This window comes from Quercus lobata, chromosome 1, assembly GCF_001633185.2.
Source record: "Quercus lobata isolate SW786 chromosome 1, ValleyOak3.0 Primary Assembly, whole genome shotgun sequence".
NCBI classification, from domain to species: Eukaryota; Viridiplantae; Streptophyta; class Magnoliopsida; order Fagales; family Fagaceae; genus Quercus; species Quercus lobata.
The window spans coordinates 10,725,194-10,748,273 of NC_044904.1; the positions used below are offsets into that span (position 1 = coordinate 10,725,194).

Here is a 23,080-nt window from a genome sequence, read left to right on the forward strand (position 1 = left end):
CAAAGATTGAAGTTTCATAATATTTTAATGGTCCTGATCTTTTGCTATAAGTCTAGTGGGACCCAACATGGTACCGAGCAGCCTGTGAATGTGCATGTGATTGTGAAAGTGAAACCATATTTCAGCAAAGTCTGTGTAGCTGTCGAAGCCAAGCCCCAAAGTCATGAACTCAAAGATACAGTACTGAGATTTTGAGAGAGAGAGAGAGAGAGATAATTGAAACGTTTCGTGATATGGAAAAGAGAGAGTGATAAATTGACATGTGAACCCATGCATCGAAGACTTGAAGTAGCCGTTTGTCAGTGGCAACCCCACATAGCCTTTATAGGCTCTTACAATGTATGGGTGATAAAAAACAAAGGAAAAGGGTTTTATGTTCGAGGTCCATATTTTAGTGTAAAATTACGGATGTCTTTACATCTTTGGTTCTGTAACGGGACAGAACAACCATCACTTTGCTTGCTACGCTCTAGAGTCTATGGTCAATAGCCAAACACGGGTATAAGTATGAACACAGGGACAGTACGATGACACCATTAATTAAAAAAAAAAAAATTATAACAATAGACTCGTCATTTAAAATTTATTATAAAAATATTATGAAAATATTATAGACATATCATTTTTTAACATAAAATAGTTGGTACAACACGGCTACGAATGACATCCTAAATAAAATATCCGTACTTCTTTAGATTAATAGACAAATTTTTTGACAAGAATTTTGTACTTCAACTCATTTTCATATTTTCGGTATTTTTAACAAAAGTATTGTAGTTTAACTCATTTACACTTTTTTTTTTTTTTTTTTGTGTTTATCAAAATTATCAGAATTATTGAGAAAAAAAGTTATCCTCTTTTTTTTGGGGTGGTCTATTACTATTTTCCAAATATTTGCTAGTGAATAAATTACTACTCATGGTCATCATGGGCAATAATTATAGATTATGACGGAATTAATAATCGAATTCCCTCTTTGTTTTGGTTAATACAATTTAGGACATGTTTAAAACTATTATTCTATTGTTTTTGTTATAGAAAATAATTATTTCTTATCTAAAAATCTGTGAAAATAGTTCCTTAAACATATATATATATTTATATATGGAGGTACTATTTTTAAACAAAGGTCAAAGGAACATATTATTAATTATAAATGTTTTTCTTTTTTTGGTTAAAGTTATAAATAATTTCACTTTATATATATTAAGTTCTAAGCTAGATCCACAATAAAATATAATTTTATAAATAAGGATATATTATAAAATTTGGATGAAATGTGATTCCAGTCCACCAACTTATCATGTCATACAAAAATTGTGGGTTACATATTTATGGGTTTATTCCTATGTTATCACCAAATAGATAATCATTCCATTACTATTTCTTATACTTTTGTAATAATTATTTTTATTTTTATGTAATCACCTTTGTACTGTACCAAACGTGGCCTTGCTCATTAAGCTTGGATTTAATAATTTCCTCTAAGATACCATTATGAAGAAGGATATAATATGTTTTTGTATTCGTTCTCTCTATTTGGTTGAAGTTTGAAGGAATTCAAAAGTGTCACTAGGCAAAATGAACACTGACATTATGGTGTTCCATGTGATTATATAAGATTTTAATGACATAATTTCTTGACTTTTGATCTACATAATTTAGAATGAAAGACATTTATGCAGTAGGGATGAATTATAAGTTGATCCAAAATCATAGAAAATGTAAAATTATTACTAACTAATTTGAAAATTTCAGGTTCAATTATTAAATGGCCCTCTTTTTGTTTTATTAGGTGGTGGTTCCTCTCCTCTTTTCCCTTTTCTTAAGCATGTGAAAAAAAAAGGGTTAGATGGCCCAATTTGATTACTTGAATCTCATATTGTAACAAAATCCATATTAGCTACATCTAATGGTCCCATTAAACTTTATTCCATTTGTGACCAATTCTGTAACTGGTGGAAGATACATTGAACTGAGATGGGGGAATATGTTTAAAAATTTGATGAAAGAAACGGATAGACCTAATTGTTCTTATTCTTGACAATTGACATCCTAAACTAATGGCATTGCTATAATCTCAAGGCAATAAGCTTTGTTTGAATAAAAATCACCAGTCCCATTTTGCATATTTCACTCTATACTTTACTAATAACAATTTCTCATATAATTTTGTTTGTTTGTTTGTTTGTTTGTTTTTTATTTATTTTTTTTTTATATATTTTATTTTTGATATTAGGACAAAATATTTTTGCAAGTCACATTACTATTGTATCTCAACTGGTACCTCAAAGTGTCTCCAATAAATAAGTGCAGATTCAAATTCTCGTTTCCTCATAATTGTAACTATAGAATTATTAAAAAAGTTTTACAATCATGTCTCTACATGCATGATAATGAATTTTAGAGTTTTTCTCAAATTCTAGTTTCAAGTTCCAAGCTCCAACTATAAAGAGTCTTTTAAAGCTCTTTAGCTATGGAAATTATCAAACATTTAACAATTTCAATTAAAAGAATTTTTAGTAGCTGTTTGGTATCTCATTTTGAAACTGCACTTTTTTTAAAGCACATAGTTTTTGAAATCTCATTTTTGTTTTTAGGTACGTTTGTTTTAAACATCTCATTTGAAAAAAGAAAAAAAGAAGAAGAAAAAAGAAAGAAAGAAAGGAAAAAGGACAAACCACAACTTGAACCAAATGGGCACTTAATCCCTTTAAATCACTTTGAGACCCCTTCAAAAGTAAAAGACCAAACATGCTCTTAGTCTTCATTATCAAATAATTAGGACTCACAAAGGCACACTGATTCAGAAGAATCAGAACAAATGGATGCATGTATGGTTTTAAGGTTGTGGGCTTATTTACCAAAAAAGAGAGAAGAGGTTGTGGGACTCACAAAGGCACATTGAATCAAAACGAATGGATGCATGGTTTTTAAGGTTGTGGAGCTATTTACAAAAAAAAAGGTTGTGGGGTTGGCCATACAACTAACTTGCCCTCTGGTATTGATTTTGGGAAAGGGACGAGGGTTAGGTTAGGTAGAGACCAATTGTGTCTTTGCATTATTAATTATTCTATTACAACAGTAGGATCCTCTGTTTAGCAACCTTTTTTTTATTTTTTTCCTAAATTTAAAAAGAGGTTTTCAATATGAATTTATCAATTCCACATTACGTGACGGTAATGAATAATATTGTAATATCACATGTATCATCGGAACTTTGTTGAGACTATTACCCAAACCGCTCACCAAGTAAAGTAATTTAAAAACTTTTACTATAGTGTATCTTCCGTTTAGCAACTGTGACTCCGTGAGACAGTGAGAGTGCCCTTCATAGAAAGCAATAGCATGACTTTTCTGCATGAACAGAAACCAGGTCGAGCGTGACAATTACATATAATACAAAGTCAGGGCTACCCCCATGCTTTACAGCTAAAAAAAATAAGAGTTAAAAACTTAAAATACAAACGTGCATTGCTTTTCCTTTAACAAAAGAAAAGTACCTTTTTGCTGTACCATCTGTCAGTGTTTACAGAATTGCGGTGATTAGTACCAATCACTCATAAGTGCATCAATTGATACCTGTCTCAAAGGAATATGTGTTGGCCTCACTGACAAATTTTTTATTACTCTGTAATTTCCCGCAGAATGTTTAACTCTGTTTCTCCTGTGTCCATTTTTCTCTATTTCTGGGTACGTATAATCCTTCTCTTGTCTTTTATACTCTCTGCATTATTATTATTCTGGTTTCTGGATAGTGGATGCATTGTGTCTATTTTGGACTTGTGCACAAGTTGGTCATTGCATTTGCAGATTAAAGAGAAGGAAATAGATGCAATGACCGCAAACTTGTGCATCTGTAGGTTTTTTATATGCAAATTAAGAAAAGGAAATAGATGTCAGAGTTCCTATTAATTCAATTATTATAAAGTTTTATAATATATCTAATATTCCCCTAACATGATTCTAAGTAAGAAAAAACAAAAGAACAAATAGTCTAGACGAGTCAAAACATTACAAAATCCAAATCCTAACGTTTTAAACTTTTTATTTTGAATTCTAAATATATATAGGTAAAGTGCAAAACACAATAATTTATATTTAAAAATAAATATAACTTGAATAGCTTAAAAAAGAGTCAAACAATACATTTACCATTTTTTTTTTCAGAGACTATCCACCACAACAACAAACAAAACCTTAATTCCAAAAGTTTGGGATCAGTTATGAATACTCGCACAGATTAGTTAGATTCAACTATATATTTTTTTTCTTTTATTCTGCTCAATCTAAAGTCACATTCTCTATTACTCTTTTAGTCTTATGTCATTTTTTATCACTTCTATTAATATGACTTTTGGTCTTCCTTTATCTCTTTTCGTTCCCTTAATTTGGATAAATTCGCTCTTTCTTACTTGTACATTATTTCCTCTACTTTAAATATGACCGGATTATCTTAAGTGATTTTTTTTTTCATCCTTTCATCAATAAAGGCCATCTGCCAAAAGAAAATACCGGTAATTATTTTTTTTGGATAATCAAAATACGGATAATGTTGTATATATGGTCTTTGTCTTTTTTAAGGGCCATATGAAAAAAAAAATGGTGAATAAAAGAATAATAGAAAAAAATCGAACTACCTCGTTGATAGGAAAAATTATTTTATGCGCTCATCTTATAGAATGTGTCTCATTCTTGTAAGAGGTGCGCTTTATAAGACAGGCGCATAAGATACCATCTCCGTTAATAGTGCTGTGGAGGGCTGCGCCTTTTTACTAGACAAAATAAAAAGTGACCAAATACCACCGTCCATAATCATTCAAAAAGCAATGTCAAGGGGACCAGTCCTTTTGTATTTCACTATTGTTTGCAGGAAGTAAACTCACATTATGCCCGTGGTTTTGTTCCCCCTGCAAAATAACGAAAAATGTTAACCCCAAAAAAAGGAAAGGACAAAATGCTACAGCCAGAGCTTCAGCAAAGACATCACGAATACTGTAGATTCATTCAAGCTTAGCTACCTACATGATTGATTTCTCAAAGCTCATTTTATGTAAGTCATGAGCTGCTAAGTTAAAATTCTCTATTCAGTATTCACCCACTAAAATTTACAGCTAACAAAATCTCTCTGGATATACTTAAAAGTACTGATGATGCAAAAAAAATCAGCAGTTGAGCTCCTCATCGTAATTGATGGACGAAACTGTGATTGGAGTCATCTTTGTTGGAGGAAAACCTGCAAAAATGAATTGGGTGGAAGAGTAATACGCCGGTGTGGCGTTAGCCAAACCGCCTCCGATGCTTAAGTCAGTAAGGGAGAAAGATTTTAGAGAGAATTCACTAGAGGGAGATTTTCGTAGAGTATTTGTATGTATGTTTAACTTTTGTTGCCTTCTCCTTTTATAGTTGCGTGCCTTATTAATCGGCAATGAATTGCTGTATTTATGCTTAACGGCTAGTGTGTTACAAAATCTTTGTTTGAAGTTCACAGCTCACTTTGTGACCGTTGATCCGTCCGTTACACTTTGTCCTCAATGAGCGTAATAAATACGTAACATCTTCTCTTGGTTAATGACGATCTCAGATTAATGACGATCATAAATTTCTGACTCATCAGTTGCCCCCTAGTTTGAATTTTTGTCGATTAGACGAGATGAAAACATATCCATCTGACGCTTCGTATTTCGTGTATGGCACATTTATGACGAGTTGATGTTTGATCTGTTGAGTGCCACGTGTACCGTTAAAATGCGTCTGACGCGCAGACTTTCCTCAGTTTTCCTAAGCATGTTTTGGCCATTTATCTCGTATTTTTCCCTCCTTTTTCCATTTCTTCATTTTTTTCCTTGTTCAGTTGGCATTCTAGGGTTTTTCTCTTCTTCAAGCTTTCTTTTCCAGTTCTGTGTTCCCTGGTAAGTTCTTCGCTCCTCTCTCTTTTCCTGCTCTTCCATGATAGATTACTCTTTTGTTAGAGTCGATTGTCCCTTAATATCTTTTCTTTTTGCTCGCTTAGGTCGTTTGCTTAAGATTGTGGAGGGAGAGTGTCTCAAGGGGGTTAGTTTTTTCGTGGGGGAGGACTATCCATATAGGTTTGTCCTTTCCTCTTTATTTCCTTTGGTTTCTTGTTCTGCTAGAGTTGATAGGTCTTTGAAAATGTCTGGGGAGGTTAGGTCTAGTGAGCTAGAAATGGGGTTATCTTCGTTTGATAATCGTAAGATTCCCGAAGTTTCTTCCCCTTCTCCTCCCTATAAAGCTTGGAACATCCAATGTGCCCTCTTAGAGAAAGATGAGAAGTGAATCAGGGATAGGTTTCAATTTCCTGATTCAGTTCGAATTAGGATTCTGAGTGACGAGGATAGGGCTTGTCATTCATTTGCCGATGAGGTCTGTTTCTACGAAGCGGATTTCGCTAGTGGTCTTCGTCTTCCCGTCCATCCCTTTGTTAGGGAACTTTTCGCGTATCTGCACCTTGCCCCGACACAATTAGTACCTAATTCTTGGTGGATCGTCATTTGTTGTATGGTGGTGTGGATGTCTGCCAATGATAGGAATGTTAGCAAAAAGGCATAAATGCACTTTTAGTCCCTACATTTTAGCTTTTTTCCCATTTTAATCCCTACATTTTAATTTTACCACTTTTAGTCCTTAAATCAATTAACGTGTTCCATTTTGGTTCTTTCTGTTAGCCCACCAACGGAAATTGCTTAGGTGGCAAACTGATGCTAATGTGACCAATTAAAAAATAATAAAAAATTTTAATTAGCATTAAAAAAATGCCATGTCAGCTTTTAAATAAAAAAAATTATTAAAATTTTAACGAAATTAAAAATGGAAAAACAAAATTAAAAACAATAAAATTCATCAATTCAAATCTAATTCATTTTGAACAAGAACACAATCACATATTTAAACATCAACACAAGAACATAAAGCACAAACCCAGAACCAAACAAAAAAAACACAAACTCAAATTTAAACATTAACACATGATCACAAACACAAAGAACACAATAACATACATAAATCTCCCAGCCAACCCATAGCAAATAAACCAAATACTCCAATAGAACCCAAATCTAAAAACTCCAAAAAACTCAATAGAAAACCCACCACCTTATCGATTGAACCCAGATCTAAAGCCACCACGAAAGTAGCTTCTCAATCTCTCTACCTGTCATCACACTCTGAAACTGTGACCAAAGCCTAGCTCTCTTCTAAACTCGAGCCATGTCTCACCGAGTCTCTCTACTCTCAAACCACAAAAACCACTCTCCGATCAACAAGCTAAAAGTGCCTTGAACAGCGCGTGAACCACAAAAGGTGGATGTAAAGGTGAAAGGTCTCACAGATCTGCCAAGAACCGAGACAATGGTGGCACGTGGACCTACACACGGTGACGCGTGAACAAGTGTGTGCATAACTGAGGGTAAGAGCTTGGTTTATGTGTTTGTGTGCTCAGTGTTGTGAGGCTTTGTAAAACATGTAAGTATGTGTGTGTGAAGTAGAGAATCACAGAATGTATGTGTGTATGTAAGACAGAGAGATGCTATCAGAGGAAAGAAACAGAGAAAAGGGAGAGGGTTTCGGGTTACAAGTTGAACCCAGATCTAAAGCCTTTGAACCTAGATCTGCCTAGATCTGCTTCGAGTTGGCTTCAATTCGAACTCAGATCTAACGATTTTGAACCTAGATTTGGTTTGTGTTGGCTTCAATTTGGTTCATAATGCTAAGATCTTCGTTTGTTCCAATTTTTGCATCTAGTTTTCTCTTTTTCCTATCGAAGATCGGAGCACTGACAAAAATTTTGACAAAAACGGCCACTGTATATGCTGGAAAATCGACCTTAGGTGCTCTTGATCAACACCGGTCAAAGCAAAACTGCCCACAATAGTTTAGTGATGAAAGTGCCCAAATATCTTCCTGATTTGTGTTTGTTATTGTGTTTTATTGAGTTTTTGGAGTTTTTAGATTTGGGTTCTATTGGAGTATTTAGGTTTATTTGCTATAGGTTGGCTGGGAGATTTATGTATATTATTGTGTTCTTTGTGTTTGTGATCATGTGCTAATGTTTAAATTTGAGTTTGTGTTTTTTGTGTTTGGTTCTGGGTTTGTGCTTTATGTTCTTGTGTTGATGTTTAAATATGTGATTGTGTTCTTGTGTGTTCTTCTTCAAAATGAATTAGATCTGAATTGATGTATTTTATTGTTTTTAATTTTGTTTTTTCATTTTTAATTTTGTTAAAATTGATTAATAAATTTTTTTATATTTAGAAGCTGACATGGCATTTTTTTAATGCTAATTAAATTTTTTTTTTATTTTTTAATTGGCCACATTAGCATCAGTTTGCTACCTAAGCAATTTTCGTTGGTGGGTTAACGGAAAGAACCAAAATGGAATGCGTTAATTGATTTAGGGACTAAAAGTGGTAAAATTAAAATGTAGGGACTAAAAGTGCATTTACACATAGCAAAAAAGACGAATTTCTCCATTTTTATCGTTTGAGAAAGTCCAAAGACCCTAGCTATTGGGAATTTAAGCCATGAGATAGGGCCTCTAGGTTAATACTTGACTCTCTATCGTCCCTCTGCAATTGGAAACCAAACTTCTTCTTTATTTCGGGTAGTGGTTTGGAGTTCGTCCTTGGTGAGAGCCTGGACGAAGCCTTCAAGTTTTTTCATAGTTGGGGAACTCTAATGTCTGGTGCGTCCTTCTTGATTGTTCTTTATGTTCTTTATCTATTCTTTGTAAGTGACGATGATATATGATATACTTGCTTTTTGCAGTTCCTTAACTCCCTTGTCTGAAGAAGAAATATCACGATCGTGTTGAGAAGGTCAGAGAATATCTCGGGACTGTTAGAGATTTCGACGACCTTATCTCTCCTTAATTGTTGTTCCTCCATTTTTTGGGCCCAGAGCCCTTAAGCAAGGTTCAGAAGAATTTAGAGGTTGTGAAAAAAAGTAAGTGTGTTCTTCGTCTTTTTTTTTTTTTTTTTTCTTTTTTAATCTATATCTCTCATTCTCTTCTCCAAGAATGACAACCAGGTTTAGCAGACAAAAACTGGTCGAGGCCTAAGAGAAGAAGGCCAAGAGTGGCATTGTTGGTGGCCTTCTGTCTAGGAAGCGTTAGAAAGTGGGCAACACTCCCTTTGAAGTGCCCATGGTGATTCCTTCTTCTGCTCACTCTCCTTCCAAGCATCCTCCCTCTCCCACATCGTTTCTGGAGGTGATGGTCTCTTCAGAGGAGGGTGCCAGAGGAAAATCCGTTTGCAAGCCTTTTCCCCCAACCTTTTGGGATGATGCTGACGTCGCTGTGTTGAAGGCACATGAGGCGCTTTCAGTGGACGACCTAAATCCTCTAATGTCGAAATTGTCTGGTGATGTGATGTCGTCTATGAAGGCACTGGGGCGGAAGCATGAATAGGTTACACGTGCAGTGCTATTACAGGTGTAAACTAAGGAAAGAGGGGAGAAGAGAGCCATTCTGATTACAATTGTAGTTCTGAGTACAAAGTAAAAAGCTCTGAGGTAGTTGTGAAAACTGAGCCTGCTGAAGACTGAGGAGGAGAGTCCCTTTTATAGCTGGAGGGAGCTTCGGATCAGATCAGGAGCCTGCAGGAATCACGGGAGGTGAAAATGCTTTTACCTTCAGGTGAATATCTTTTCAGCCGAAAGCAATAGTAATTCTAATGATTCTGTCTGGGCACTGTAGAGTGAACAGTAACTGGTCACTGTTTATGAACAGTGTTTTGTCCCCGTGCTTTTCTGGAATAGTAACTCTGCATAGTATTCTGGACTGTGCAGTGAATAGTATTCTGTCGGTCAGCCTTGCAGTGCGGGTACTGTTCTGAATAGTAACCGGGTTTTTAGCAAAGTGACTCTTGGTGCTTCTGGAGCGTCTGGAACTTATTCTTGGAAGATATCAGTCTGTATCATAACCAGAGGGATATCCTTCATATGGATCAAATGCAGGAGGTTCATCATAGTGATCGTGCTCATGGTACCTGTCAAACAGGTTACAAAACCCACAATAGAGAAGAGGTTCGTAGTCTGCTTTCTGGGCTGTATAATGAGGAGGATCAAGACAGATAATTCCTTCTGTGTTAAAAGCTTCTGAATATGGTTTGGTGGTGAATACTGTAATTCTGCCAGTATTTCCAACAAAGTGGTAATTTTCCCATAGTTCTCCGGTGACATTTCGTAGTTCATTGTTGAAGTAGTTTTTCCAACATTCTACGAGGGCCAAAGGATCAGTATAGGAGAGGTAGGAATCCCCTTCGTACCAAGGGCCATTGTGAGTATACCCATTGATGAGTACAAGGTGGTAGGCAGGTTGAACAGTCATCCAATTGTTACCGTCCCATTGTGGGAGAGTGCTCCAGCATCTGATGGATACAAAAGGACTCTTGATCTTTGCTACGACCTGTTGGATAATCTGGGGGAATTGGCTGATCTGAACATGATTCGTTAGTTTAATGAGTCTAAGGAAACCATATTCAAACATTCTTGAAAGCCAGCTAGGGTTTCTATCTTCATCGTCTGCCCCGTCTTCATAGTTGACTATTAGACCAAGAAAAGGATGTTGCTTTTCATAAACTCTGTGGCTGCTCCCAAAGTATTGATTCCAGGTTTCGCGGATGAGTGCCATTTCTGTGGCATCTGCTTCTTCTCCTAAAACCGGGAAGTGAGTGGTGACCAAAATTTCAAAATGAATGAACCATTGGTCGCATGATTCAGTCATTGCCTTGCTTCTAAATATACGCTGTTGTATATCAGAAGGCAAGTTGGCAATAGCACTCCTAAGCTGGTTTTGAATCTTAAGACTCAACCTGGCATAGTCTGTGCCCATGATAGTCGTTGTATCCATTGAATGGATATCCTCTTTGCCAAAGAGTTGACTAATGGACAATTTTCCAATCTCAATTTCTGCCTCAAGGTTAACTAGGTGCAATTCTAGAGCTCTGAGGGTTCTTTGGAAAAGGCGATTGTTATTTTGGGTAAAGGCTCTTTGAAGGTTATCGAGGACAATTTTGATGGAGGGTGGAAGGCCTGTATAGACTCCATTTGTAAATTGAAAATTCCTGGATAAAACTTCATGCAAGGTGATTCTTTTATCACCACCTGAAAATGTTATTTGAAGCGGAACATGTTCTAGAAGGGATGTTACTTCTCTGGGTTCTGGTCCAGGAGAAGCGCCTTCATGCATAGGGGCTTTCCCTTTGTTCCTGCTTGAGGATGCCATTGTCCACTTACTAGTGGAGTTATAAAAAGTTTTTTGCTTTTTGACCTGCCATGTGTTAACAATGTGATTAATTTTTGAAACATATTTGTTAAAATCATGGGATGTCATGGAGCAAATTCTTTTGTATGCAATGTGATGGGATGATAATTTATGAGATTGAAGAAGACTCAAAGAATTATCAAATATGATGGTTGGTACAATTTGATCAAGGTTCTTGGCTTGATTTGGACCATCAGTGGAGGTTTGGGCCATGGTGAGATTAAGATTTTTAGAAACAGAAACTTTTTGGAGAATTTCGATCTCTTTTGGTTCAGGGTTTCTAAGAAACTTAAACTTGACTGGCTGGCCAAAAGGGTGGGTAGTGATTCCTTCACTATCCGTGGTGAAAGGATATAACAGACACATAAATGGGTTTCCTAGGATGACCCTATCTGTTATATTTTTGACAAGGACAAAAGTGGTTCTAAAGCACGTATTGTCTTGGCAAACCTGTGCATCTGGGATTTTGAATTCAATCTGCATATTTCCACCACTTGCAGAAGTTAACTTTTCTTTGGTTTTCTGGAAGTATTTGGAGGGAATAATACCTTCTTGAATACAATTGAGATCAGCACCCGAATCTATTAGGGCTATAACCTCCATTTCAAAATCCTTACTTATGACAATCCTGACTTTGGAATGCCATTTCTGGAAGTTAATACTACTGATGGTTGACAAGAACGTTCCAGGTTCTGGTTCCATATTTGCAGTAGGGTTAACTGTTTCATCTTCTTCGTTATCAGAAGGGTTCCGTAATGAGATTCTGTCCTCATTGCCTTGCTGTGAAGAAAACTCCAGATTTTTGACCCTAAGGTCTATGAGACCATGATCAACCCTAAGGATGGTTAATTCCTGCTTAAGGTTTCTCATTTCAATTTTGTTATCCTTAATCTCTTTCTGGAGATCTTGGATGGTTACTTCTTTCTTGGTTTTGGTAAATCTGCTGTAGATTTTCTCTAAATCAACCTTGGGTTCCTGAAATCTAGGTTTGGATGTACTTGTTTCCTTGACTAGAGTTTTATGGAACTCACTAAGCCTTTGAGCTTTCTCTTCAGGGTCCTTGATCTGTTCTATGAGATCAAGGAGCAGCTCTTCTTGCTTGGTTAGAACATGGAGAGTTTTGTTTCTACAACAACTATCCTGGCAAGCTAGGATTTCATCTGAGTCACTAGAGGAACTAGAAGATACTCTAGAGGTTTCAGAGGATGTCCTAAACAACTGGTGTTTCTCTTGGTCACTAGACTCACTGCTTAGGTGATCGAGTTCTAAGAGTTTGAAGATCTCTTGCCTACTGGGTTGGTCACTAATGAGGGTATTGATAAGGGTTTTTGCCTTAGCTTTACACTCTTTTTGGAAATGACCTTTCTGTCCACATTTAAAGCATGTTCCTGATGCTTGGGGTATGAACTTTCTTGTGGATTGGGATCTGCCTTTCTTATAGAAATCATCAGTTTTGAACTTCTGACGTCTATGGTGTTTGGTAGGTTTTCTCCTATGGGGCTTCTCAGAGGGTTCTTCGCCTCTGTGTTTGGATCTCTTCTTGGAGATGATGGAAGGTAAGCCATATTGGGTACAGAAATTCCCTATTTCGTACTTGGCTTTGCTCTTGTTGGCTTGGCTCTGGATTTTGAGATCTCTGCACATCTTCATCCCTTCATTGCGGATTGTGCTAGAGATGTCTCCATAGGTTAGGTTATCATAGTCTATGATACCTAAGGAGCTGGCAAGAGTTTCTTTTACCTTCTGTCCAAACAGTGTGGGTAAGCCATTGATGAACTTCTCCTTCCAAAATGGAGAGTTACAATCGCTTCTGTGCATGGGACGGGTGGTGAACACATCTTCATACCACCGATATTCTCCAAGGTTTTTACACCTAAGGTTACTTAACTGATCGTAAATCCTAGATGTGACATTGCTGGGTTTACCTATGAAGTGTTTCATGATCGTATAGATCAGGGTATTGACTCCATCGGGAATTCCTCTGCCTATGCGTTCGTCAAAGATAGGGTTCTCATCCTCATCTTTTTGGACAGCATGCTTAATGTCTTCCTTAGAAGTGGTTGTCATACAATGGTTCCACCAATTCAACAATTTTCCAGTAAATCCTAAAACAATGAGCTCTACAACCTCGGTGTTTGGAATACCATCATTGAGATAGTTATTTGCTACCATGGTTATATGCTGGATTTTGTTTTGGATTTCTTGCTCGGATAAACCATCTATGTTCCATTCATAGAGTTTACCACTGGATACTGTAAATTGCATGGTCCTTTCCTCGAACTGGAGGTCAGGGGGTGTTGGTCTGGGATACCAATTCTTGGTAAGGCTGGTCGGCGTTACCTTGGGATGGTAAAGCTTATTTACCTGTATACCTCGAAATTGGTCTTCTAGGTGTTCTATCTCCTTTTCATTTTCAGAGGAGGTTCTGCTAGAACTACTAGAGGCTGTGTGGGTATGTAGGGCAACAACCCGAGATTCAAGTCTAGGGTCCCTACTAGTTGAGGTTGGATCTGGTGATGGAGAGATTGGTTCCTTTTTCACGAGATCATCAAGCTTTTGGGCCATTTCTTTCAGGGCAGTTTGCTCCTTTGGTTTGAGGCTAGCTTGTCTGGTTGTGGGAAGCTTGACTAAAGGGTTTTCTAGAGGTTGGATTGGTTTGTTGAGGTTTCCTGGTTGGAGGAGAACCTTGTTATCAACCCTTTCTTCTATCCTGTCAAGCTGTTTTCCTATGACTCCTAAACACTGGTTGGTATAGTTGTTTTGCTCTATTACTTTCCTAACAACCTTTTCATCTGGGGTTGTAGCACATTTGAAAGGAGAGGCAATAACATCAGTACCACGCTGGTTAAAGAGTATGGCTTCTTGAGGAGGATGGCTAGACCTAACAATTTCTGGATTGCTAGAGCTTGGTGCATCTTTTTTGGGGAGTAGCTTCCAGTTAGTTTTGGTAATGACACAGTTCTTTTTATGCCATTGGAAATGTTTCTCAAAGTATTCAAAGAAAGGATAATCTGCTTTTACCTCTTTCATTCCAGAAAACCAAAGAAAAGTTAACTTCTGCAAGTGGTGGAAATATGCAGATTGAATTCAAAATCCCAGATGCACAGGTTTGCCAAGACAATACGTGCTTTAGAACCACTTTTGTCCTTGTCAAAAATATAACAGATAGGGTCATCCTAGGAAACCCATTTATGTGTCTGTTATATCCTTTCACCACGGATAGTGAAGGAATCACTACCCACCCTTTTGGCCAGCCAGTCAAGTTTAAGTTTCTTAGAAACCCTGAACCAAAAGAGATCGAAATTCTCCAAAAAGTTTCTGTTTCTAAAAATCTTAATCTCACCATGGCCCAAACCTCCACTGATGGTCCAAATCAAGCCAAGAACCTTGATCAAATTGTACCAACCATCATATTTGATAATTCTTTGAGTCTTCTTCAATCTCATAAATTATCATCCCATCACATTGCATACAAAAGAATTTGCTCCATGACATCCCATGATTTTAACAAATATGTTTCAAAAATTAATCACATTGTTAACACATGGCAGGTCAAAAAGCAAAAAACTTTTTATAACTCCACTAGTAAGTGGACAATGGCATCCTCAAGCAGGAACAAAGGGAAAGCCCCTATGCATGAAGGCGCTTCTCCTGGACCAGAACCCAGAGAAGTAACATCCCTTCTAGAACATGTTCCGCTTCAAATAACATTTTCAGGTGGTGATAAAAGAATCACCTTGCATGAAGTTTTATCCAGGAATTTTCAATTTACAAATGGAGTCTATACAGGCCTTCCACCCTCCATCAAAATTGTCCTCGATAACCTTCAAAGAGCCTTTACCCAAAATAACAATCGCCTTTTCCAAAGAACCCTCAGAGCTCTAGAATTGCACCTAGTTAACCTTGAGGCAGAAATTGAGATTGGAAAATTGTCCATTAGTCAACTCTTTGGCAAAGAGGATATCCATTCAATGGATACAACGACTATCATGGGCACAGACTATGCCAGGTTGAGTCTTAAGATTCAAAACCAGCTTAGGAGTGCTATTGCCAACTTGCCTTCTGATATACAACAGCGTATATTTAGAAGCAAGGCAATGACTGAATCATGCGACCAATGGTTCATTCATTTTGAAATTTTGGTCACCACTCACTTCCCGGTTTTAGGAGAAGAAGCAGATGCCACAGAAATGGCACTCATCCGCGAAACCTGGAATCAATACTTTGGGAGCAGCCACAGAGTTTATGAAAAGCAACATCCTTTTCCTGGTCTAATAGTCAACTATGAAGACGGGGCAGACGATGAAGATAGAAACCCTAGCTGGCTTTCAAGAATGTTTGAATATGGTTTCCTTAGACTCATTAAACTAACGAATCATGTTCAGATCAGCCAATTCCCCCAGATTATCCAACAGGTCGTAGCAAAGATCAAGAGTCCTTTTGTATCCATCAGATGCTGGAGCACTCTCCCACAATGGGACGGTAACAATTGGATGACTGTTCAACCTGCCTACCACCTTGTACTCATCAATGGGTATACTCACAATGGCCCTTGGTACGAAGGGGATTCCTACCTCTCCTATACTGATCCTTTGGCCCTCGTAGAATGTTGGAAAAACTACTTCAACAATGAACTACGAAATGTCACCGGAGAACTATGGGAAAATTACCACTTTGTTGGAAATACTGGCAGAATTACAGTATTCACCACCAAACCATATTCAGAAGCTTTTAACACAGAAGGAATTATCTGTCTTGATCCTCCTCATTATACAGCCCAGAAAGCAGACTACGAACCTCTTCTCTATTGTGGGTTTTGTAACCTGTTTAACAGGTACCATGAGCACGATCACTATGATGAACCTCCTGCATTTGATCCATATGAAGGATATCCCTCTGGTTATGATACAGACTGATATCTTCCAAGAATAAGTTCCAGACGCTCCAGAAGCACCAAGAGTCACTTTGCTAAAAACCCGGTTACTATTCAGAACAGTACCCGCACTGCAAGGCTGACCGACAGAATACTATTCACTGCACAGTCCAGAATACTATGCAGAGTTACTATTCCAGAAAAGCACGGGGACAAAACACTGTTCATAAACAGTGACCAGTTACTGTTCACTCTACAGTGCCCAGACAGAATCATTAGAATTACTATTGCTTTCGGCTGAAAAGATATTCACCTGAAGGTAAAAGCATTTTCACCTCCCGTGATTCCTGCAGGCTCCTGATCTGATCCGAAGCTCCCTCCAGCTATAAAGGGGACTCTCCTCCTCAGTCTTCAGCAGGCTCAGTTTTCACAACTACCTCAGAGCTTTTTACTTTGTACTCAGAACTACAATTGTAATCAGAATGGCTCTCTTCTCCCCTCTTTCCTTAGTTTACACCTGTAATAGCACTGCACGTGTAACCTATTCATGCTTCCGCCCCAGTGCCTTAACCTATTCATGCTTCCGCCCCAGTGCCTTCATAGACGGCACCTCTTTGTTGTAGCTTACCCCCATTTGGTATCAGAGCCATTTGAGCTCGATCGTAAGTGTTTGTAAGTTACTGTAATTATTTTCAATCAAGTTGGCCGGTTATACCGCCATAGTTATCCATTATTTTGTTGTGTTCATTACTTTAAAAGTATGTTATCTCTAACAAACATTATTTTGTTTTACATCTATTTTCTGATAGCACTTCCACTCCCATATGTTGCATTTTTCATCTACTACTTCATCTTAGCCAGTTTATACTGTTCTTTCTTTTTGTGGTAGGCTGAGCCTCCCGTTTATTCAAACTGTTTATTATCTTGTGACTATCTGTTTAAGCTAATCCTTTGCTTCCCAGATATCTTCTTTTTCCATTCTTTGTTTCTTTCCCCATAATTTGTTGCAGATGTGTATTATGCTAGGTATTGTGTCAAGTTGTTATCCGGTAAATCTAGGAGTAATTCCGGTTCTGTGATCGTTTGCTACCCAGGAAATCTAAGTACCAAGGTTGAGCAGGAAGCCCGAGTCAATCTGTAATGCCCGTTTAGCCGTTAGCCAGGAGAGCGTTAGGCGTTGAGGGTCGGAAACGATAGGGAAAGTACACTCACACTAAGGGAACAGTGTAAGCAGTAGCAAGATTTATAGAAAGGTGTCCGAGCGGTCGTAAGTTGGTAACAAGACACAGTAGGCGTTCATACACACCCTGTTTCAGATCTAAGGTTAGATCCAGAAATTTGGAAGATAAAGGTAGTCTAGGTTGTAATTGATTTCTTAGGCTTATAATCCAGAATGATAAATAGGATGTTTAGAAGGAGTGACTCTTCCACTTCAAATAGATCTAGCAGTACAAACCCACCTGAGATTCCACAAGAAGATGGAACAATCAACTCAGAGTCGTACCAGCTTTCAGATCTAGATCAGAAGTTAGGAGATTGGAACATACCCAAAGTTCCCACAACCCAGGTCTATAAGTCTTCGTCATGGTCATGTTAGGACTATAGAACAAGTCTACAGCATTAACAAGGAATATGAAACTTGTTATTTGCTATCCCCTGCAGCCATAAAAGCGCATAGGGAATCTGGTCACAAATACCTCCACATAGGACTTGTCCAAGTCGGAGTTAAACCATTGATCAGAGAAGGTTTAGACAACTCGGTCCTTATGGCCCTCAGAGATACCCGTCTCATCAGATTTAGAGACAGTCTCCTAGGAACCATAGAATCCAGTTTGAGTAACGGTCCAATTCATTTCGACTGTTTTCCAAACCTCACAGTTGCACTTGACGACCCTCACATCTTGAAGGTCCTCACCCTCAACATCAAAACCCATGGAATCTTCGTATTACATGGTACCAAGCAACTTGCTCTTATATACAGAGTGTATTATAAGTGCATGAGGACAAACATGTCCGTCCAAGCTTTCGATAAGAGAAAACCAGGTGAAACCACTCTTATCCAAACCTCAGATGTTAGATCCACCGTTCAGGTACCAAGAACCCTGAAATGGTCTGAAATAACATTCCCAGCACAATGGTCTTTAGAGAATGAAAACTATCCTCTACAGATCCAGAATCCTGTTAGGAATCCAGATCTAGATTATGTCCAGCAACTAGCCGACGGTTCGGTTAGACTTAGCTTTGACCAGTCTAGGTTTAGATCACCCTTAGAGTATGATGAACCCTTGCCCAGATCCTCGTTAGATCTGCACCAGGATACATACCAGGAACCAAGATCTAGATCCTTCGATCTACGTCCACCCTTTAGGCAGCCAACTATCCTCTTAAAAGATAGACCTGCATCCCAAAGTAGTTCGTCTAGAACACGAGCTCCTTTTCCTACGTCTAGAAGAGACTTAGGTGCCCAGTTTCAAGGTGTCAAAGACCACTCTCAGGTTAGTACCCCTTGTTACACAGCCAAGCAAGACTCAGTTGTTGATCAAGAAGAAGACAACAACAGTCAGGACAGTCTTAAACCCTCCTCACCATCAGGATCTGACTTTAGAAATCCTATTCAGCAAGAAACTGAATATGACCATCAGCTCCTCGTGTTGACAAAGGAATTCGTTCCAGATATGGACATGCTCGAAAAGGAATTTAATTCTGAAAAGAACAGAGTTAAAAGAGAAGCCTACAGAGCAAACCATACCAGAGTACAAAAAGTTGAAGTTTTGGAGAAATGGAAGTTATTCATGAAAGAGGTAAAAACAGATTATCCTTTCTTTGAATACTTTGAGAAACATTTCCAATGGCATAAAAAGAACTGTGTCATTACCAAAACCAACTGGAAGTTACTTCCCAAAAAGGATGCACCAAGCTCTAGCAATCCAGAAATTGTTAGGACTAGCCATCCTCCTCAAGAAGCCATACTCTTTAACCAGCGTGGTACCGATGTTATTGCCTCTCCTTTCAAATGTGCTACAACCCCAGATGAAAAGGTTGTCAGGAAAGTAATAGAGCAAAACAACTATACCAACCAATGTTTAGGAGTCATAGGGATTGACAACAAGGTCCTCCTCCAACCAGGAACCCCTTGCAAACCAATCCAACCTCTAGAAAACCCTTTAGTCAAGCTTCCCACAACCAGACAAGCTAGCCTCAAACCAAAGGAGCAAACTGCCTTGAAGGAAATGGCTCAAAAGCTTGATGATCTCGTGAAAAAGGAACCAATCTCTCCATCACCAGATCCAACCTCAACTAGTAGGGACCCTAGACTTGAATCTCGGGTTGTTGCCCTACATACCCACACAGCCTCTAGTAGTTCTAGTAGAACCTCCTCTGAAAATGAAAAGGAGATAGAACACCTAGAAGATCAATTTCGAGGTTTACAGGTAAATAAGCTTTACCAACCCAAGGTAACGCCAACTAGCCTTACCAAAAATTGGTACCCTAGACCAACACCTCCAGACCTCCAATTCGAGGAAAGAACCATGCAATTTACAGTGTCCAGTGGAAAACTCTATGAATGGAACATAGATGGTTTATCCGAGCAAGAAATCCAAAACAAAATCCAGCATATAACCATGGTAGCAAATAACTATCTCAATGATGGTATTCCAAACACCGAGGTTGTAGAGCTCATTGTTTTAGGATTTACTGGAAAATTGTTGAATTGGTGGAATCATTGTATGACGACCACTTCAAAGGAAGACATTAAGCATGCTGTTCAAAAAGATGAGGACGAGAACCCTATCTTTGACGAACGCATAGGCAGAGGAGTTCCCGATGGAGTCAATACCCTGATCTACACGATCATGAAACACTTCATAGGTAAACCTAGCAATGTCACATCTAGGATTTACGACCAGTTGAGTAACCTTAGATGTAAAAACCTTGGAGAATACCGATGGTATGAAGATGTTTTCACCACCCGTGTCATGCATAGAAGCGATTGTAACTCTCCATTTTGGAAGGAGAAGTTTATCAATGGCTTACCCACACTGTTTGGACAGAAGGTCAAAGAAACTCTTGCCAGCTCTTTAGGAATCATAGACTATGATAACCTCACGTATGGAGACATCTCAAGCACAATCCGAAATGAAGGGATGAAGATGTGTAGAGATCTCAAAATCCAGAGCCAAGCCAACAAGAGCAAAGCCAAGTACGAAATAGGAAATTTCTGTACCCAATATGGCTTACCTTCCATCATTCCCAAGAGGAAATCCAAACACAGAGGCGAAGAACCCTCTGAGAAACCCCATAGGAGAAAAACTACCTCCAAACATCATAGACGTCAGAAGTTCAAAACCGATGATTTCTATAAGAAAGGTAGATCCCAATCCACAAGTACATTCACACCTAAAGCATCAGGAACATGCTACAAGTGTGGAAAGAAAGGTCATTTCCAAAAAGAGTGTAAAGCTAAGGCCAAAACCCTTATCAATACCCTCATTAGTGACCAAACCAGCAGGCAAGAGATCTTCAAACTCTTAGAACTCGATCACCTAAGCAGTGAGTCTAGTGACCAAGAGAAACACCAGTTGTTTAGGACATCCTCTGAAACCTCTAGAGTATCTTCTAGTTCCTCTAGTGATACGGATGAAATCCTAGCTTGCCAGGATAGTTGTTGTAGGAACAAAACTGTCCATGTTCTTTCTAAGCAAGAAGAGCTCCTCCTCGATCTCATAGAACAGATCAAGGACCCTGAAGAGAAGGCTCAAAGGCTTAGTGAGTTCCATAAAACCCTAGTCAAGGAAACAAGTACATCCAAACCTAGGTTTCAGGAACCCAAAGTCGATTTGGAAAAGATCTACAATAGATTTACCAAATCCAAGAAAGAGGTAACCATCCAAGATCTCCAGAAAGAGATCAAGGATAACAAAATTGAGATGAGAAACCTTAAGCAGGAATTAACCATCCTTAGGGTTGATCATGGTCTCATGGACCTTAGGGTCAAAAATCTGGAGTTTACTTCCCAGCAAGGCAATGAGGACAGAATCTCATTACAGAACCCTTCTGATAACGAAGTAGATGAAACAGTTAACCCTACTGCAGATATGGAACCAGAACTTGGAACGTTCTTGTCAACCATCAGTAGTATTAACTTCCAGAAATGGCATTCCAAAGTCAGGATTGTCATAAGCAAGGATTTTGAGTTTGAGGTTGTTGCCCTAATAGATTCGGGTGCTGATCTCAATTGTATTCAAGAAGGTATTATTCCCCCTAAATACTTCCAGAAAACCAAAGAAAGGTTAACTTCTGCAAGTGGTGGAAATATGCAGATTGAATTCAAAATCCCAGATGCACAGGTTTGCCAAGACAATACGTGCTTTAGAACCACTTTTGTCCTTGTCAAAAATATAGCAGATAGGGTCATCCTAGGAAACCCATTCATGTGTCTGTTATACCCCTTCATCACGGATAGTGAAGGAATCACTACCCACCCTTTTGGCCAGCCAGTCAAGTTTAAGTTTCTTAGAAACCCGGAACCAAAAGAGATCGAAATTCTCCAAAAAGTTTCTGTTTCTAAAAATCCTAATCTCACTATGGCCCAAACCTCCACTAATGGTCCAAATCAAGCCAAGAACCTTGATCAAATTGTACCAACCATCATATTTGATAATTCTTTGAGTCTTCTTCAACCTCATAAATTATCATCTCATCACATTGCATACAAAAGAATTTGCTCCATGACATCCCATGATTTTAACAAATATGTTTTAAAAATTAATCACATTGTTAACACATGGCAGGTCAAAAAGTAAAAAACTTTTTATAACTCCACTAGTAAGTGGACAATGGCATCTTCAAGCAGGAACAAGGGGAAAGCCCCTATGCATGAAGGCGCTTCTCCTGGACCAGAACCCAGAGAAGTAACATCCCTTCTGGAACATGTTCCGCTTCAAATAACATTTTCAGGTGGTAATAAAACAATCACCTTGCATGAAGTTTTATCCAGGAATTTTCAATTTACAAATGGAGTCTATACAGGCCTTCCACCCTCCATCAAAATTGTCCTCGATAACCTTCAAAGAGCCTTTACCCAAAATAACAATCGCCTTTTCCAAAGAACCCTCAGAGCACTAGAATTGCACCTAGTTAACCTTGAGGCAGAAATTGAGATTGGAAAATTGTCCATTAGTCAACTCTTTGGCAAAGAGGATATCCATTCAATGGATACAATGACTATCATGGGCACAGACTATGCCAGGTTGAGTCTTAAGATTCAAAACCGGCTTAGGAGTGCTATTGCCAACTTGCCTTCTGATATACAGCAACGTATACTTAGAAGCAAGGCTATGTCTGAATCATGCGACCAGTGGTTCACACATTTTGAAATTTTGGTCACCACTCACTTCCCGGTTTTAGGAGAGGAAGCAGATGCCACAGAAATTGCACTCATCCACGAAACCTGGAATCAATACTTTGGGAGCAGCCACAGAGTCTATGAAAAGCAACATCCTTTTCCTGGTCTTCTGGTTAATTATGAAGACGGTGCAGATGATGATGACAGAGACCCTAGCTGGCTTTCAAGAATGTTTGAATATGGTTTCCTTAGACTCATTAAACTAACGAACCATGTTCAGATCAGCCAATTCCCTCAGATTATCCAACAGGTCGTAGCAAAGATCAAGAGTCCTTTTGTATCCATCAGATGCTGGAGCACTCTCCCACAATGGGACGGTAACAATTGGATGACAGTTCAACCTGCCTACCACCTTGTACTCATCAATGGGTACACTCACAATGGCCCTTGGTATGAAGGTGATTCCTACCTCTCCTATGCTGATCCTTTGGCCCTCGTAGAATGTTGGAAAAACTACTTCAACAATGAACTACGGAATGTCACCGGAGAACTATGGGAAAATTACCACTTTATAGGAAAT

General features: G+C 38.4%; 1 long non-coding RNA gene across 1 annotated transcript; it reads left to right on the top strand.

Moving 5' to 3' along the window:
- Nucleotides 1–6,910: 6,910 nt before the first annotated feature.
- On the top strand, nucleotides 6,911–9,388 carry LOC115977331. The gene is made up of 3 exons (XR_004088534.1): nucleotides 6,911–7,426; nucleotides 8,785–8,961; nucleotides 9,034–9,388. It is a non-coding gene; the product is annotated as an uncharacterized LOC115977331 (long non-coding RNA).
- Nucleotides 9,389–23,080: the final 13,692 nt, after the last annotated feature.